The 8,568-nt window shown below is 29.0% G+C and overlaps 1 pseudogene; it reads right to left on the reverse strand.

Annotated features, from left to right (window-relative positions):
* Positions 1–1,631: 1,631 nt before the first annotated feature.
* LOC100573278 lies at positions 1,632–7,039 on the reverse strand (annotated as a pseudogene).
* Between the last annotated feature and the right edge of the window lie 1,529 nt (positions 7,040–8,568).

An 8,568-nucleotide genomic window follows, 5' to 3' on the forward strand; every position in this document is an offset into this window, starting at 1 on the left:
TTAAAATATAGGTACCTATCATGATTTAATACTAATATAATAAGCAAATTAGTACTATATAACATGATACAATAACACTTATATTAGGTACATATAGGTAGTTGAATTTGTTATATATTTAATACTTATATATAGCTATAACTTATATCATATATTATTTTAATGTATTGTAGCTTGCAGGCTGCAGATTGCGGCCACGGCAGTGGGTTTTGACGAATTTTAATCTAACTTTATGAGCCAAGTATTAGAGACAAAATAATGAAACCAATTGTATTTTATATTAATTTCTAAAAATGACATAACTTGGGGCCACCTTCGTTTTCTATACAGTCGGCTAACGAATACTGGCCATGTATGGTTATAACTTATAATGGATTTAGATTTAATATACGCCGTAAGTCGTAACGCAATGGCCACGTGTCCACGATTACCTACTTATAATATAAGATTATACGTCACTTAGGGCAATATTCATAGTCGGTGCTTAAGAATAAGACGTATTGCTTAAGCTATACTTATGAATCAAATGAGATTCATAAACGAGATTGGCGTAAGAAAAGAAAAAGTATTACGTGTTTTTAAGGTTGGTTGAGACCTACGGTAAGAATTGCTTTTAGATATAACAAATTTTATATTTTTTAAATTATCAAAATCAGCTTCAGCATTAAGTACCTATGCACCGTCTATAAATACGACCGCGGCCTTTTTTAATCTAGCAAAAACACGATTCATTTTATCAACTCAGTACACATCACCGTCACACCCTGTGCTTATAATATAATATAATATCTAACATAATTTATTATTATATATTATGATGAAAACTATATAATAGGTATATAGATTGATGTGTAAAAAAATGTCTATAATTCAATGAATATAAAAACACGGGCTCCTTAAATTTAGCGTAAAAACATATCTCAGGGTTAAACATACCTATATGTTAACGATAATGTATAATGATTAAATGCAATTCAGCTAACTTAGGGCTGTTCGATTATTTGTTTAACCTCTCGATTATTAATTTCATGTTTTAATCGATTATTTCGATTAATCAAAAATTAATAATCAAACTGAAAATCGATTTTTAACGACCGATTAATCGATTTTTTTATCAAGGGTAAATTTATTCTTTATTTTCAACGACATTTTAAACGATATTTGCAGGATGACATGTAGATGTATATAAATATAATATACTATTAATTATATTATTATTGTTTGATTAATCGGAAATTCGATTAATTGACTAATCGAATTTCAATTATTTGGCGATTAATCGCATTTTATAAAACTGTAAAATAATCGATGAAAATAAAATATAATCATCGTAATAATCTATTAATCGAAATAATCAAACAGTCCTAAGCCAACTAGTATAGTCATGATTGTTTCAACGCACAGCAATGTCAAGGTAATAATCTATGGGTTATTGACTTATTGTAGCATTTTAAAACTTTTTTACAAAAATAAATATATTTACTATTTCGAGAACTTCATAGAATAAGTCAGAAATATTTAAGAATAGTGTAGTATTGTATTACAATATTAATATTACAATACAATTCTTAAATAATAATTTTTATACAAGTATTGTTCATTTGTTCAATTAATAGGTAGGTACACCTAATGTTATTTTTAGGATATCATTAATTAATTGATTTTATATTATTAATAAACTATTATAACTAGGCTTATTAATACTTTACGATGCAATGCGTTTTCATTTATCTTCTCAGTGAGGAGATCAGAATTAATTTACCATTTTCTAATTGTGGCTGACAGTTAGACAGCTGCTGATATGCCAGTTTCATTCGCTCGAGATTGATTTTAGAAGCATTGATATGATTGACGATTGGCAATGGGTAATCAATGCCAATGATACAATTGGCAGAAAACTGAATGGACTCAGGGGCCAACCACGGCTCGTGGATATATTGATTAGGCATATTATTCAACGCTGGAATGTATCTTCTATAAACAAAAATTGCATTAAATATATATTAAACACAATTCGGAAAATATAGTAATAAAATTATTTACCTAATATAACTAATGTAATTTTTTTCAGACGTACAGAAAAAATAATATATAGGTGTGTGTATTTTACCTTATATAATCACCGTTCGGATCAACTTTTCGACCGAACCTAACAGGGCAATAGCAGTGAATGAACTCTTGATAAAACGACGAACACGAATACCACATCCAATATCCAGCGTTTACTGACCAATCGGCGTCCAACAATAACTCATCAAATACCTAAGAATTTTCAATTTTTTTCGTATTGTTCATAATCATATAACGTAAACAAAACGTGATAGAACTAGAATAATGTCAAAGAATTTATTGAATGAACCTCCGTAATACCTTCATTCCTTCTTCCCAAGATAGCCACAGGTCACCTCGAGTGAGAAAGCACGCGACAGCGTGCCTCGCTATGCAGTGGATCCAGCCTTCTTGCCTCAGCTGTATCATAATCGCATCGATCCATGGGTAACCGGTTTGTCCCTGAAATCAATTCAATTACCGCATCATAGCGCAAGTCGATTACCACGAACCACATGGTCACGTCTATATAGAAATATGGTTGAATAGTATTTACGTTGGCCCACTTGGACAGAGCTCGGGGATTCTTGTCCCAAGGTATTTGCACGCAAATCGGATTTCCGACCATCCGATCAAAGTTCGGATTGTTGGTGGACGCACAGTAGAAGAAATCTCGCCACAGCAGTTGTCCGTGCAGCGAAAGTGGTGGTTGGGATTTCCGTATCTACGTAACAGGTTATATAGACTAGGTAGGTATTAATTATTACGACAGTGTGAATACTGCGGGGTGGTTATGAATTGGGACAATTTATTGTAAACGATGTTTATAGTATATAAAATATAGTCAGGTATCATTTTAAATTTTAATAATATTATTATCATGATAGTCAATGTGGAAGTATAAACGTGTATACGGTATGCCGCTACTGCTATAACTACTTTATGATTGTCCATTATCCATGTTAGATAATATACATTTTAGGATCTGAATAACAAGTTATTTTTTGAACTTAGGATATTTTACCGCGAGCAAAACAGTGATGTCATATACCTACCGACATATTCCAAAATAATGTTACTTCAATGTTCAAATTGTTGATTGCTAACATTAAATTTAAAGACCAGCATACATGATACATATTAAGCAAAGAATAGGCTACATATTAAATCTACATTTATACCTATACGTAAACGGCTAAATGCACGACGCATTTTAACAGGGATGCATTTAGGGGGAGGGGCAAAGGGGGCAGCACATTTTTAAGAGCGGCAGTTTTTGGATATATTTATTAAAAAATAATATTAATATATATATTTGCTCTAAATTGAAAATTACATTACACCAAAACTTAATTTATTATAACAATGATATTAATATTTTTGCTGCTAAAAATTTCTATTATTTTAAAAGCTGTAAGACATGGTTTGGAGGAAAAGTTTTTAAACTTTAATTCCCAAAAATGTTTTTGAATGATGTTTAATAAACATACATTGATGTGTTTTTTTTCCGTCTGTCATCAGCATTTTGGATAGTAAAATTGCTTCGAGACCAGCAACTTTTCTGATAGAAAAGTGAATCTAGTTGGTACTTTTAGAAGGCAACATTGAAAATTCCAAATAGTTTTAAAAAGCGTCGAGGAAAACAAAAACGTAAAACCTATTTTTGATTTTATTTTTTTGGCGTAACTTAAAAATTAATTACCGTAGGTACACGTACGCCCTTGAAATGTTCATTAAATATTTATAGTATCACCTCCTATAAATGGTAACATTTTTGAAATAGTTTTATTCTTTTTGGCCAGTTATAGCCTTGAGATATATTATCATATTTTCAAATTTTTTAATTTTTCTCGATAAAAACTTGTTCACTTTGTAAAAAACCTTTAACATTTAATACAAGGCTCCTTATATAAGTTTCTTTAATGTAAGTTCAAAAATATTAAAGATGCATAGGCATAATTATTTTTATATGCATTTAAAAAGTTCAAATTTTGACAAAATGCATAAAAATTTAAAAATATTCAACTATTTTCCAGTTAGAAATTCATAAAAGTTTTTCCTTACATAGCTAAGATTAGAAATTTTGATAGAAGGCTCCCCGCAATTTTTATACCTTAAACAAAAAAAAAGTTTACCGCAAAGTGAAATTAATTTTCTATGAGCGTTTGAATTTAAAATTTTTAAGACATTGTATTATTATCTATCATTTTTAAATTTGAATATAACACACCCGTTACAATGACTGTACAGCGGAGCAGTACCTATTTGTCCACCTTATTTTTTTTTTTTGAGGGGGTAGAACAGTGGCATAAATGAATGCACCTATGTTACCTATTTACCTATATTTTTGTATAGGCAAGGGCGTATTTAGGTAGAGGCTATATGGGTCCCGTTGCCCAGAGCGGCAAATTTTTAAAGATTTAGAGGGGCAACAAATTTTTATTTTTATTTAACAAATTATTCGTTTGTCGTCACACAGGTAGGTATTTTGAAAGATTTATTATTTTATTCATAATATTTTTTCACTCTCAACTGGTACAAAAATGTTGTTTAAATGTCTAATTATACCTTCCTTGTTGAATGTAACATTACAATTTTAGATTAGTATATATATATATATGATATACAGTATATTAGTAAATATATTTACTGTTGAGGGGGGGGGGGGCAAATATATATTGCCCTATCTGAAACTCGTAAATATGCCACTGCAGTGTATAGGTTATGAGTTATGACTTATGAGACATACAACAATACTTAATTGTTTCTAATTTTTATATTGAGTTTTTAAAGGCTTAATATATTATTTTAGTTTATATTTCAAAATGAATATACATTTGCCCCACATCAGTAGGTTTTTACTAAAAAAATATATAAAAGTTTAAATTATGAGGAAAACTAAATAAAACTAGATTATATTACATCACAATATAATAATATATGCATACCTTCTTATAAAGTTCATTTAACTCTGAAAAAAACAATCTAGTGGATAAGCATCCAAATTTCAAATACGGCGCGAGACCAGTGGGACTAGCTACTAAAGATTGTGGGGTCATTTTTGGTTTTCCAAAAGATGCGATGAATGCTTTCCGTTCCAAATGACATTGCAACCTTATCAATGCTTCCGTTTCACCCCCCACCCATACGTGTCGTGTTATGTTGTTTATCTCTTTAAATCCTGTAAAATATAAATACCAACATTAAAAACGTGTACATAACATTGAACTATTTTCGAGTACATATTTAGGAAATTTGACAACTCGGATCTGTCGATATTGTTACATAATTAATATATATTTTAATAATTATAATATATTTTGCTGTTTTCAAATTATTATGTAATATTACTATATTTTGAAAACTCAAAAATATTAGTGGGTAAAAAACATACTCTTTCTACGTAGTTAGAACTATACTTAAAATCGTATATGATTATATGAATACCATGAAAATCGTTTTTATACGTAAAAACTTGTAATAAATAAAAGTTGGTGATTAAAATAAAAAAATTAATGCATTTTCTACAGTTTCTATTGTAATTTTTTAACACTCTTTTCCTATTTATAGAACCTTTGTACCTAAAAATATATTATAATATAAAATGTACCTACCTATACAATAAAATTAATTTAAAATATCTATAAGTAACATATTATATATTTACTATTTACCGAGTTCTTCGAGTGTTGGGACACCAAATATTTCATCGTGGTCATATTTAATTGGTGTAAAGGCATTACCAAGAAATTCTTTGTCTATGCTAGGTACAGCTCTTTCTGGTGGATCAATACACTCTAATAATTTTTGAAATAAGTGATACGTCAATGGAGCTTTTCCACCATTCACGTTTATTATTCTGGAACAAAAAACAATAAGTCAAAGTTAGATAATTTTCGACTACATGCCTAATATAAATTTACAATTTACAATTTTCACTATAAAAAAAAAATTTAACTATTTTAAAGAGTTCTATATTTACTTGTCTAATTGATACAGGGTGTGTGAACAACGAGTTATGACAGATATTCCCATTTCACTACACATGACTTTTATATTTTGATCTCTCACTCGACCAAACGGTTCAGGATCTTCTTCAAACGTGAAGTTTGTCGTACCCCATTGCTAGAAACAAATACTATTACATAAATCATAGTGTCATGTACAGTGGCGTAGCCATGATTTTTTTTCTGGTGGGGCTGATCAACTTTTACACTTTTACACATTAAATACGTACCAGCACAGATAGATGGCTCAACATTTTTAATACTTATAGTACATTTTTAAGTATTTTAAATATAATTTAAGACTTTTTGAGGGACTATTATAGACCATTAAAATAATTTTTAAATTTTCTTAACATTTCGAGGGAGGGGGCTGCAGCCCCCTCAGCCCATCCCCTAGCTACGCCACTGGTTATGTAACTCAATAATTTAGTTTGTATGTCAATAAGACAATACACTTTGCGCTATTAAGTACGTATGCATAAAATAATCATGATCGTTATAACTTATATGTTATTTAATATTTTTACCTGCATATATCACAAATCGTTTATTATTAAATTACATAACGCAACAATAGAGTTAAAGACGAGGTTTGAGCTAATTTAAAATTTGGAAGTTGATCTGATGAAAACTTACTCTGAAAAGTTTAGGCAATGCCTCAGCTGGCTGTCCCTTGATAACAAAAAGTCTAGAATTTAGTTTTTTCAAGCTGTTATCCAAATCTGACAGACACTGCAAAAGAAATCTGAAACACAATTTAAAAAATCATTTTTACGCAAATGTTTTTGTTTGATTTTGATAATCATAAGATTTTAATATGTGATGTTAACCTCCATTTATTGATGCCCACATTTGACGCACCGGCGAGCCACGGATCGAGTATGAAAATACATCGGAACGTCTTAGCATTGATTAGCCCCTCTCGTAAACCTAGGGTGTCGTGATCTCACCCTTTACGAGAGTGACGTGTGTTTATTTTGCATCTAAATCCAAGGTGATAGAGAACTTGTTGAAAGTCGTTTTGATCGTTAGACTGTACAAAAAGAACTCTCTAGTAAATTAAAATGATACTATATGTCTATATCAATATAAATAGGTACCTATATTTAAACATAACACATAATAATTGAGTGAAAACTCGAAGAGGAAAGTTGTAGAGATTTTTTTTTGTTCTAATTTCTGAGAACCCATTAAAAAATCCTCATAGGTTCTCTAAAATTAATATTAAAAGTGTAAGCACCGTAAGCACGAATTTTAATTATACTTTAAGAATTTGAAAAAAAATAAACTTGAGCATTCAGTAAACTACGTAATATACATTAAAAATGTAATATAATGTAAATTTAATTTAATAAAAACTTGTAGGAGAACATTAGAATTAAAATTGATGAACATAATCTGACATATTGTATAAATTAACGTGGAAGTAAACTACGTCACACGAAAACAATGCTTAAACGTCGGTGGTATTTTGAAAGTCGGACTAAATTACTTTCTAATAAAATAATTTTAACTTAAACTAAAATTCTAATTAAATTTACCAGTAGTCTTTATTCTTGTACCTATAAGTTTTATTTTAAGTTTATTTTTTACTAAACAATAATTATGATCTATTAAACGTCTACACTATTAAATTTATAGTTTAGCCATTCTCACGAAGTTATCTTAGTTTTTAATTAAACCTTCCTAAAAATAAACTGTCCTACATGCTCCTAAATGTATTCGACAAATTATAAGGATAACTGTATTCGTTGAAATAGATTTAGTTAGCTTAGACGTATTCTTAATATGACAGAATATAATCGACTGTATTAATATTTAATACTCACAGTGAAAAGTGACAATACACTATTGAATTTTTACGATTAATTCATGTTTAATTTTCAATCCCGTTTTCGTATGATAGGTACATTATTCATTACATAATTTCACATGTGAACATAATGTAAATAAAAATAAATAGTATTTGATTATGTTTTCTTAAATACGATATAATATTATTGTTATCTTTTATTTGATATAAGTACCTATATTTTATATCACTATAATATATGCACCTGGAATTTTTTATATCTATACTTTAATGTGTTTACAATGGGATTAAAAAAATTAGGATTGTACATTATTTAGATTCTGAGTGGAACGATGAATGTATTGATTTTACAATGATGTGTGTTTTTTTTTTAATTTTTTTAATTTATTTTTTTTTAATTTTTTTTTTTATTTATTTTTTTTTTGTGTCTGTGTACACGATAAGTAGTCGAAATAATTCTACGCATTTCAACTTCAGTATCTTGTTCGATCAGAAAGTGAATATCGTTAATTGGTGCATTGGGGAGGTCAAAATCTGTTTTCGAGAAAATCGATTTTGGTTTTTGGTGTAACTTAAAAACAAATGACCTTAGATACATGAAATTTTCAATGGTTGTTTATATTTCCATTTTCTATACACGATAACATTTTCAAAATATTTTGATTTATTTTGAACTGTTTAGAGACATTTTCATATATT

Source organism: Acyrthosiphon pisum, chromosome A1 (genome assembly GCF_005508785.2).
Source record: "Acyrthosiphon pisum isolate AL4f chromosome A1, pea_aphid_22Mar2018_4r6ur, whole genome shotgun sequence".
Taxonomy (NCBI): Eukaryota; Metazoa; Arthropoda; class Insecta; order Hemiptera; family Aphididae; genus Acyrthosiphon; species Acyrthosiphon pisum.